The following is a 12311-nucleotide window of genomic DNA, read 5'->3' as shown; positions in this document are numbered from 1 at the left end:
ACTGAGAGAATTTCGGACATTAAAAGATGGTGGAAGAGTGAATTATGGAAATAACGCAACTGGTGAAATAAAGGGTTACGGAATAATAACCAATGACGAATTCACAATCCGTAAGGTAGCATACGTTGAGGGTTTACAACATAATCTGATCAGTGTTTCGCAATTGGTTGTAGGTACAGGGCTTAAAGTTTCCTTTGACGATGAAGGTTCAGAAATCATTGACAAGAAAAAAAAAGTTGTTCTTCTTAAATCGAAACGAAAAGGAGAAATGTACCCTCTTAACCTCAATCTAATTCAAGGCAAACCTTCTATTTGTCTACTTACGAAATGTAACGACCCGAAAATCCTTCCGTTAACGATGTTAGTTTTCCGTTACTCGAATATTAATTATTGTAAAGTTATTTCGATTCTAAGAGTATAAAACGAAATAAATTAAATACAAAAGGGTGTTAAAGTAATATTTAAAAGAGTTAATTAAATAAAATAAACACTATGTTGTTAAAAAGAAAAATGAATTAAATTCTATATATATATATATATATATATATATATATATATATATATATATATATATATATATATATATATATATAAATCTCGTGGCCTTTAGGGAACAGGAAACTCTTTCCTTTCTACATTTTGTCACATTTCTTTTCAACTTTTTCCCCACATTGCCCCATACTTTTTTTTTGCACTTCTGCCACCAACATTCCAAACTTCTCATTTTGTCACATTTCTTTTCAACTTTTACTCCAAATTGCCTCATATTTTCCTTTTTGCACTTTCCCACCAACATTCCAAACTTCTCATAATAATAATTTTTTTTTGCACTTCTGCCACCAACATTCCAAACTTCTCATTTTGTCACATTTTTTTCAACAGTTTCTTCAAATTGCCCCATACTTTTCTTTTTACACTTTGCCACCAACATTCCAAACTTCTCATAATAAGAATATTTTTCTTTTTCCGTCTTTATTTTTTTAGCTAATACAATTATTTTACTTGACTTAATATCTAAAGCCCATTAACCCTAGAGGTGCACAAAAAAACCAGTTCAAGATCCGAACCGGTCAAAGAATCGGATTGTAACAAGTCAAGGGGCTAAAAGGTAAGTTTGCGAACTTGAATTTAAAAGAAATGATGAATAGGAGTACTAATTGCACAAGGCTCAAAGCTGCAGGGACCAAAATGGTAAATATGAATTAAAACTTCCATGCGTTTATGTTGTGTCGACCCTTGCCCTACTTTGTCCGTTTCTTTTACTTTTTTTTTTTTTTTGTGGGCTGCCATATGAGGTATCGATTCTTCGGCTACTACTACACATAACGACGAGAGGGAGATAGAGAGCGAGAGAAGATCTGAGAGAGAGAGTCGAGCTTGAAGAAACAATTGAGGTCGACGAGTTTTCCTTAAGGGTGGATCGAGGCCTTAAACAACGACAGTTGGTTCGGTTTCCAGGTAATTCCTTTCTTTCTCTTTGAATCTAGTTCGTTTAAAGGTCCCGGAAGCCATGACAGCCATGGAAAACCACCACCATCCGTACGACCACCGGTTGAACACCATATGTGGGGGCTTTTGGGGGTTGTTTTCCAGTCACGGTGGTGGCTTACTTTTGGCCGGTGCATATAAAAAATGCTAGCCTAATATTGTTCCTAATTAAGTATATGAATTCTATTGGTTTGTAGTTTCATTAAAATTCAAATTGTGGAAATTATAAACCAATCAAGGGCTTTTCAACTACGTTGTAAATCTGATAATTTTATAATTGACAATCTTATGTATGTTTGTATCGTAATTAATTTAACGAGGAGGAGATATTGAAGCTATGTACAATTGTTATTCAATTAATAAATAAGCCTCAATTTTTTACTGGAAGCCCATTGTCAAATGGACGTGTCTATATAAACACCATATTCATCTTGACATGCATGGATTAAGAGATTAAATACTAAGTAATATAATAGTCAAGGATTATACTTGATATAACTTGGGATGATACAACTTTATTTTATTTAAAAAAAAACAATCGTTTAGCTTGTCAATTTATAAATATTGATTTAAATGCTTTATGAAAATGATGAACTTTGAAAGACTAATGGCCGGCGAGAAATTAAAGTTAATTATGGGTTAATTAAAATAGTAGACCTAAATTAACATATTATAAAACTGCTAAGTGGGTCAACTGAATTTATGGTCGTAACTATATGGTTAGAGTAATGCGATATCTAGATGATTAAGATGTATCTAAAAACAATTATAAATTATATTTAGGTACTTTTATTGACGATTAATGAGCTTGCAGATCGACATGCTGTACTGGTAGATCTAGTAATGAAAATTGAGGTGAGTCAATCTTTGTGGTTATTTAAAATACTTGTTAGGGATTCCACATCTTAGAGGGATTGGAATGAACCTAGAATGTTTAGGTTGCATGTACCCCAATTGTGAATGTTATTTTTATTTGAATGATGTTACCTTCATGCTATACTTTTTGGTTGCTATTTTGATGTGAGAGTGTGATAGGTCCATGATAGAAAGAGGGTTTTGTGTTGATTGTGTGTGAATATATGCATGCATAGTTTGTTGGTAATATTTGTCTATGTTGGTTAGGAAAATGCATGCTAGTGATATAATATGCCTTAATGGTAAAATTATGATGTGCATGATTATATGAATGTAAAATACCTTTACTTGATGTCTTGTTGCATGTTTACATATTGTGAAGTAGGGAAGCAATATGCCAATTAATCTTAATAGAAATTGAGCATGATTACTTAGGGAGGTTTGTAGTATAATCCTTATATGATGCATTAATAATATATTAAGTAAAAAGGGGAATACACTTAGTGGGGCGTAAAGGGTAGCAACCTAGACTTAGGTGTGTACCCTATTCGGATACTTGTGAGGGCCTTAGAGGTTGGAAGATACCTAAAAAGAAAGAGCTTAAGCCATTAGTGACGCCGAATGGTTTTTCTAGACCACCACTCGGGACATGGTTTAGGGACACTAAGGTGTTCAAGGACTGGAGTGATATTGGCGTAGTGATGGCGTTGGATCAAATATCACGTTTGAGTGGGAAGTTGTAGTGATGGGAACAATGATAAGTACCACTCTCGAACGACAACGTGCATACTTGTATGTGCAACGTCGGAGTAGCGAACGCAGCGAGCCGGGAGCAATGTTACGGGGTGAGAGTCGTGCCTCACTTAGTGCATTGGGTCGAGCCGGTCATGTTAGTAGTGAATGAGGTTTTTACCTCTTGGGTTAGTGATGGACCCAGTGGGGTAGGGTTAGTGATGGACCCAGGGTTAGTGAATAAGACTCCTGCTAACGTATTCTGTTAAATAAATGTTTTAAAAATAAGAAAAAAAGTTGAGTGAAAAATCACGATGTTACACGAAAACATTTTCAGACAATAGTTGGTTATGGCATCGCAGGCTTTCTCACCTGAACTTCAAGGATATCAACAAGCTCGTGCTTGGTGACCTTGTTCGGGGTCTTCCAATCTTGAAATTCAAGAAATATCACATGTGTGCTGCCTGTGAAATTGGAAAGCAAACCCGAAAGAGTCATTCATCAAACATGAATACCAAGACCATCGAACCACTTGAGTTAATACATACTGATTTATGTGGTGCATCGACAATAGAACGTATTGGTGGTAATAAATATATTTTAGCTATTGTTGATGATTTTTCACGATTTTCTTGGGTATTCTTTCTTAAACAGAAATCAAAAGCCACCCAGAAGCTGATCGATTTTATCAAGCAAGTGGAGCTGCAGTTACAAAAGCCTATTCGGAATATACGTACCGATAATTGTTCGAAATTCAAAAATCACACATTGGAAGAGTTTTTGACGAACAAAGGAATTTCACACAACTTCTCTTTACCTTACACTCCTCAGCAGAATAGTGTTGTTGAAAGACGAAACCGTTTTCTCTGTGAAGCTGCAAGGACCGTGCTCTCGTTTGCGAATCTACCTTTGTATTTCTAGGCAGGTGCCATAACTACAACCGTTTTCACCCAGAACCGTTCTTATATAAATAAACGTTTTCTGATTACTCCTTATGAGATTCTAAACAATAGGAAACCTAATGTTAATTTTTTCCATGTGTTTGGATCTAGGTTTTTTATATTCAATTCCGAGGAACATCGAAACAAGTTTGATGAAAAAGCAGACGAAGGTATCTTTCTGGGATATCATTTGACATCAAAGGTGTACCGTGTTCTGAACAAATGATCCAAGAAAATTGAAGAGAGCTACTATGTCTCTTTCGATGACAACTACATAAAGAAATATCAGAAGAGCAATTGGCAATCAGATGAAATCTTTCCATCAACAAAATCAGAATCTGTTCCACTCATAAACCTCTATGAAGATTTTCTGAATTTGTTTGATGAACCTGAAAAAGCAATCTCTTCAGAATCAAAAGCCTAAGATAATGAGGAAGATGAATTACTGAAGATCATTGATGATGCTGCTGGAGACATTGAAACTCCAAATGATTAAGTGATTTTAGATTCAATTGATCCTCCATCTCCATCTAACACTCATTATGATGCTACATTCAAGGGGGAGAGTTCTATTCCGAATGTTGAACCATGTGCAAATGTCAAGGGGTAGGATCATGAGCCTCACAACTCTGAGGCTCAATCAAAATTTGAGGATGTTGTTGCTGAAATTGATCATGTTTACGATCAAAACTTCCCTCCATTAACAAAGTGTACCAGAGATCATTCGAAATCCCAAGTGATCGGAGACACTTTCTCGGGTGTTCTCACACGCGCATAGCAAAAAGTGAAGCAAAATGCTCTATTTTCCAAATTAGAATTTTGCATGTTTAATTCTTTTATTTCTAAAATTGAACCTAAAACTGTTAAAGTTGTGCTTGATCATGCAGATTGGGTTCAGGAAATGCAAGAGGAGCTAAATGAGTTTGAAAGAAATAAAGTATGGAGATTGGTTCCCACTCCAGAAAATGCTTCGGTTGTTGATATGAAGTGGGTGTTCAGAAATAAAATGGATAAGGAAACTTCATTCGAAACAAAGCACGTATGGCTGTTAAAGACTATCGTCAAGAGGAAGGCATTGACTACGAAGAGACGTTCGCTCTGGTGGAAAGACTCGAATCAGTTCGGATCTTCCTAGCATACGCCACTCACAAAAACTTTGAAGTCTATCAGATGGATGTAAAGTGCGAATTTCTGAATGACGAACTCGAAGAAACAATCTATGTGGAACAACCACCAGGTTTCGTTAATGATAAATACCTAAATCATTGTTACATTCTGGACAAGGCAGTGTATAGTCTGAAGTAGGCTCCCCGTATAGGGTATGAAACTCTGACTCATTTTCTTAAACAATGAAAATTTAAACAAGGTTCGGTTGACCCAACCTTCTTTCGTAAGAAAGATGGTGACCATTTAATAATCGTTCAGATTTATATTGATGACATTATTTTTGGATCCACTAATCCTAGATTAACAGCTGAATTCTGGAACTTAATGGAAACTAAATTTGAAATGAGTTTGATGGGTCCAATTAATTTTTTCCTTGGTTGAAACATTAGACAGAGTTCAGAAGGCATCTTTATCAACCAAGAAGCTTACATGAAGACCTTGCTTGCAAAATTCGGAATGATGGGTGATTCAAAGGTCAAGGTTCCAATGGCGTTTGGAACGAAACTTACTCCGTCCTTGGACAAGCCAGCAGTCGATATAACATTATTTCGTCAGATGATTGGATCATTAATGTATCTAACATCAAGTCGTCCCGATATAGTGTTTGATGTCTGTTATTGTGCCAGGTTTCAGGCGAATCCCCGTGAACCCCATATGTTAGTCGTGAAGATCATTTTCCAATACCTCAAATGAACATCTCTCGGAATTTGGTATCCCTCCAATTCGGGATTCTTCGTGCAAGCATATTCGGATGCTGACCTTGGTGGTTGTGGCCTTGATTGGAAGAGCACATCAGGTGGATGTCACTTTCTGGATGGCAAGCTTGTCAGCTGACAATCCAATAAACAAACATGTGTGTCTCTATCCAGATCAGAAGTTGAATATATTACAACAACTTCATGTACATCACAAGTAATGTGGATTCATAATCAATTGTGGGACTACGTAATCAACATGAAGAGAATTCCCTTATATTGTGACTCCAAAAGTGCTATCAGAATATGCCACAATCCGGTGCAACATTCAAAAACGAAGCATATAGCGCTAAGATACAACTTCATAAAGGATCATGTCGAAGATGGCAACATTGAAGTTCACTTCGTCCGATCCTCAGATCAGTTAGCTGATATCTTCACTAAAGCATTACCTGAAGCATCCCTCAATCGGATTCTACAAGGGCTGGGGATGATTGAAGCAGACTCGGTTCCGAAATCGTCTTCGCAATAAAGTAGGTTACTGTAGCATTATGAATGGTTCCGTGCTTTGGAATCAGTCAGAATTAACTGTTCACTTCCGAATGGTTCCAAGCTTCAGAAGTGGTCAGAATTAACTGTTCACTTCTGAATTATTCCAAGCATCGGAGTAAATCTGAAGTACTATTCATTCGGACTTCAGAATCTTTTATCTTAAAAAAAAATTCAAAAATACTTTTTTTTATTTTTCAGAAAATCCAAATCTCAAACAAATATTTTATCCATTTATGTATTTTCTTTTCTAAAAGCCCAAAAATAACAAAAATATTTTCTTTTCAAAGGTTTGCAAACACATTCATTTATGTATTTCACTACAATATAAGGAATTGACGGTCGACTTCACAACTTCTTTCTACCATATCTTATCATCTACCATGTAATCCCCTGATTACTAAAACAAAACCAGTTTCGGTATAGGATTAAAAAAACTCTAGTTCGTGATCGTAAAATCATTTTCACCATGATTTTCGTGAAACTCCAAAACATTCTTCTCCCAATCTATTATTCTCCATTAACTTCGTGTTCACAATTGTAACCCTTCAGACTCTCAGGTATTACCACTGAGGTTTAGCTTGCACAACATCTGTGTTTATGATCTTGAAATTGCTGAACTCATTGTTCTAGATTGTTACTTGATAAATTGACGGTGAACAACCTTTTATTCTAGATATTTACCTATTGAATTGACATATATACTCATACTTGATTTGTACAAGACATGCTCGAAATCTCATTTTTCCTTTGTGTGATCTTAATGAAATGTTGTAACGCCCCGGTTTTTCTTGGTACGTTTGGTTATTTTAATTTAAATATCCTTGTAACCTTGGATTAATTTATTTAACCAATGTCTGATTTCTTATGTTATTGGACTCTTTTGATCATCTTGTAAACTCCTTTTATTGAAGTCCATGGGCTATGGGCCTATTTGCAAGTCCATCTAGTAAATAGTACTTAATGTGTTAATTGAGTCATTTGGAACACACACAAGAAAAACACTCTAAACCCTCCATCTCTCTCTCAAATCGTCCTCTCTCTCTTTGGGATCAAGAGCAGCCAAGGGGCTGTTGTTTGGAGCTTAATTCTTGTTCATTTCCAGCCTTGATTCATATTGGTATGAACCTCCTTATCATTTCTTACAACTTGATTCATAACCTTGTTCTAGTTTTATGATTTCATCTTCACTTCTTCTCCTTCATATTTGATTTGTAATTGTATGTTATACGTCATCTCAAGATCCTATCTTCACCCCATATATGGTGGATGATGGATCTAGGGGATTACATGTGGCAAAAGATCATGGAAACCCTAAAAGGGAGAATGGTGATTTTATGTGCTTTATGTTCATTTTCATGTTGATTATTATTACAATCTTGTGGCAAAATGAAATCCTAATGATACCTAACCCTTTTAGTACCACCATGATCATGGGGACTAAATTGGGATGATGAACACATCTTAAAATGTGTTTCAAAGGGAGAAGGATGGATAAGCCAAAAAGGAATCACGGGTGGCTACGATTCTGTTTTCCATCAGATCTGTAGTCATTTTGTAAAATTCATATCTTGAGCTCTAGAACTCAAACGGACCCCAAACCAGTTCCAAAAGTTCACAAATTGAGTTGGCTAACTTTCGTAAGCAGGCCAACCTCACTGATAAGGACTTTATCTATGGGAAAGAATGGCATCTTTGCTGTTAGGTCTGATCCGTGTCTGTTCTGATATGTCATTTTGTTTTCATCATTTCTAAGGCTTGGAAAAGGATCCAGAGTGATTCCAAGTTTCTATATGTTCCTTATATTATGAATTTAAGATCTGGAGCAGATGGGGTGTTATTTCCAATTATAAATTGGTTAAAATGGATCCACACTCCAGATCAGTGGGCAGTCACCAGCTTTTGCTAGTGCTGTGATTGTCCACAATGTGAATTTTATATCTGGAGTTTGGGAGATGCTTTTCATTAAATTCCAACTCTGAGACTTTCATTTGTATGTCCTTTACTTCTCTTAATTTTGGTTTGGACGAATTCTACTCACAATTTGGGTAGAATTGGCCAGCATCACTTGACTGTATTGTTGGAGACAGAAGTGATACACCATTTTGTAAAATTCATATTTAATTCATCTTTTGGAGTTAGAATGAGTTCTTTATAGTTGTGGAATCCTGAGCAATCATAGTTTCCTATAAAATTTAGTTAAAGCTATGTTTCTGTTTTAGATTTTGGAGTAAATCCGTTTTGAACAGCAGGTCTGTTTTAGAGACCTTGCTGTGATTACTCTTTTCTCAACTCATAGCTTCATTATTTCTCCTTTCTAACCTTTTGTCCTTCTTAGGTGAGGTTTTGAAGTTTGCTCAAGCTTGGTAACATTATTTGATTGTTAGATATCCTTACTACTCACTCAAGGTGAGTTCTCTCACACCGTTGTATTGATGTTTGCGTTTGCTAGTTAGCTCGTGTGTGATTATTTGAATTTATTATAAAGGCATGCTATATAACCATTGTTTTAATTCGTACATGTGCACTGTATGTAACTAATTATGGATATGGGGACACCACCAAAGGATACAGATTTACCGGTGCGGTGGGTAGGTAATATCACCAACGTAATACTCATCATGAGGTGCGGTGATTAGGGCCAAGTGATACGGGATCTTCCCGGTGCGGTTCAAACCTACAAGTCCTTCTTGTATTATTGGCATTGATTCGTTCTTTGCCCTTATTATACAACTATAATTGGAAAATGGATTAGGGTTAGTAAATATGAATGTTAGTACAATGTCTGTGTTTGAATTCACTAAGCTTTGTGCTTACGCTTTCCCTTATAACTTTTCAGGTGTTAAGATTAAAGAGGCTAAGGCTTGACATGGAGCACCGGGACATCGCTACTAGTTATTTTTGTTGGGACCTTATTATTATTATTACTTCCGCACTTATTTTATATGATTATTAAGTTGATGGATTATGTTATGACTATTTCAGTTGTTTTAATTTAATTTAAGATGGGTTTAAAAGTTTAAAATTTTTGCAAAAAAATTTGGGTGTCACAAGTTGGTATCAGAGCCACAGTTTGAGGGAACTAGGCATTCTTGTGGATGTTCTAGACTCAAATTTGAGGCTCTATAAGAGTTTATTTTCTTTTTAAAATATTTTTCAAACTTTCTGAAGACTAGTAGTGGAAGATGTCGCGGTGTGCCAGTCGGCCAGCCAAGTAAGCCTTATTTCTTATGTTAAATGTTTATGTTAAATTGTTGACTATGAATTGGATTCTACTAGTCTTAAAATGTTAGATTACACACTTATTTAAGGTTAACATGTGAGAGAGTTGTAAAATTAACGGCTAGAGCGAGCTGGAAATTTTGAAACTAGACGCGAATGCGAAATTGGAACTTGTGTGGAAGGTAGTAGAAGGGCCCCTACTATTTGAAACATCGGTGCCGATTTCGGGTCGGGGCAAGGTTGAGAAATTTTCGGCAAGCTGAGTGTTTCGTCTTCCTAGAAATATCTAGGCTGAATTATTTCTAAATATTTTCCTCCTTCTGCGGATACAGATGGCTCCGCCTGTTCGACTTAATCAGCTCCAAATGGAGCAAGTTAGGGAGATTGTCGCTGAGGAATTCAATAACGCTTTCAACGAACTAATCCCGGGTGTGACCAATGACATAATCAACCAAGTCGGTGCTCTTCTGGATGAGCGTCTCGCAGCTATTCCCGGGGGAGCGTTACCGGCTCCGCCCGTTCAGGATTCGGCATACTACTTCGAGAAGTTCAGCAAGTGTAGCCCTCCTCTTTGGAACGGTGAATCTGACCCAGTTGCTGCTAAGCACTGGGTGTCAGATGTTGAGGGCGCCTTCATGACTGTTGGGTGTCCGGACCAGTACAAAGTTGTGACCGCCATGAATCAGCTGCGGAAAAGGGGAAAGACATGGTGGAACACCATCACCGCTCTATTAAACGAAGAAGAAGTGAGGGCCATGTCTTGGGCCCAATTTGTGGAGAGGTTCGAGGCACAATATGTGCCTAAGGTGGAGCAGCAGCGGATGCAGCAAGAGTTCATGGCCTTACAGCAGACTATCGAGTCCGTTAGCGACCTGAACGCCAAGTTCTTGGAGATGCTATATTTTTGTCCCTCGTTTGCTGGGAACGAGGCCTGGTTGGTCAGCCGATACACTGCCATTCTACGTACCGAGATTCGAGAATTCGTTAGCATGCAGGAGTTCCCGACTTTATCCGCGATCATGGATGCAGCAAGGAGGAGGGAAATCGAGTTGCAGACCTAGTCCAAGAGGAAGGCCAATGACACCTCCTCCAAGACATCCGGAGATGCCCAGAAGAAGCAAAAGCAGGGTGGTAATTCAAGGTATGAGTACAGGCCGTCTTCAGGTCAGGGCGAGAAAAATCCGTTGATATGCTACAACTGCAAAAAGCCAGGGCATCATTGGAAGAATTGTAGGGCTCCCCCAGTGAGTGCAGTTCCTCAGATTACTTCTGCTGCTCTCGTCTGCTATCACTGCAACGAGACGGGACACAAGAAGCCCGAATGCCCGAAGTTGAAGGCTGGTAAAGGAGGCGGGGGTACAAATCCTGCAATTGCATCGTCTTCTAAGGGACCCACTATGGTGACATGAGGTCGTGCTCACCAGATGACTGCGGATGAGTCGGTGATTACCGCGACGGTGGCAGGTAAATTTCTTTTTTTTTTCCTTTCTCTCCTGGCATTATTTAATAAATGGTAGTTAGAATTGTTTATATGATTGTATGTGGTGAATCAGGCACTTATTTTCTAGATTCTGAGCCTGCTGTTTTTATGTTTGATAGCGGTGCTACCCATTCTTTCGTATCTCGCGCGTTTATTAATCGTTTGGGGCGTAGTATCGGAAAATTGGCTCGCCCAATGGTTGTCGAAGTTGCCGACAACCGCACTATTTATGTCACCGATGTTTATCGGGGTTGCACTCTCGAGTTTTCTGGAGTTGAATTCCCTATTGATCTTATCCCTATTGCGATACGAGAGCTCTGCGTTATCGTAGGCATGGATTGGCTTGATGCGTTTGATGCGGAAATCCACTATCGTAAGAAGCAAGTTCGTGTTCGAAACCCTAGAGGTGGAGAACTTATTATTCAGGGGGACATTCCCCGCCTGGCTATGGCTTCTTGCTCTTCTGCTATAGCACTAGACGACGTTCCTATCGTTTCCGACTTCAGCGATGTCTTTCCGGAGGAACTCCCTGGCTTGCCACCTATTCGGCAAGTGGAGTTTCGCATTGATTTGGTGCCAGGTGCGACTCCGGTAGCGAAATCTCCTTACCGCTTGGCACCACCTGAAATGAAAGAGCTCCAAGATCAACTTCAAGAACTAAGTGATAAAGGGTTTATACGGCCAAGCTGTTCGCCTTGGGGTGCTCCTATTCTCTTTGTGAAGAAGAAAGATGGATCCCAGCGAATGTGTATTGATTATAGGGAGCTAAACAAGTGCACGATAAAGAATAGGTACCCGTTGCCACGTATTGACGATCTTTTCGATCAGCTTCAGGGAGCGTCTTGGTTTTCCAAGATTGATTTACGTTCCGGTTACCATCAGATGCGGGTTCGTGAAGAAGACATTGAGAAAACAGCATTCCGTACTCGTTATGGGCACTTTGAGTTCGTGGTGATGCCTTTTGGGCTCACCAATGCACCCGCAGCGTTTATGGATCTCATGAACCGGGTGTGTAGCCCGATGCTTGACCGTTCGGTCATAGTGTTCAGAGATGATATCTTGGTTTATTCTAAGAGCAAAGAGGAGCATGAGCAACACCTTCGGGAGATTCTGGAAACTCTGGCAAGAGAAAGGCTTTATGCTAAATTCTCAAAATGTGAATTTTGGTTGGAAGAAGTTCAG

The 12311-nt window shown here is 38.3% G+C and overlaps 1 long non-coding RNA gene across 2 annotated transcripts; it reads left to right on the top strand.

The window, feature by feature from the left end:
* The first annotated feature begins 1295 nt into the window (after window positions 1-1295).
* LOC145118967 (uncharacterized) lies at window positions 1296-9384 on the top strand. Of its 2 annotated transcripts, XR_013713568.1 has the most exons (4): window positions 1296-1458; window positions 2272-2343; window positions 8766-8836; window positions 9267-9384. It is a non-coding gene; the product is annotated as an uncharacterized LOC145118967 (long non-coding RNA). The 2 variants fall into 2 exon arrangements; XR_013713567.1 differs by lacking the exon at window positions 8766-8836.
* The last annotated feature ends 2927 nt before the right edge of the window (window positions 9385-12311 follow it).

Source organism: Lactuca virosa, chromosome 6 (genome assembly GCF_052849685.1).
Source record: "Lactuca virosa cultivar CGN04683 chromosome 6, Lactuca_virosa_CGN04683_v6, whole genome shotgun sequence".
NCBI classification, from domain to species: Eukaryota; Viridiplantae; Streptophyta; class Magnoliopsida; order Asterales; family Asteraceae; genus Lactuca; species Lactuca virosa.
This window is presented reverse-complemented; position numbering and strand designations above follow the sequence as displayed.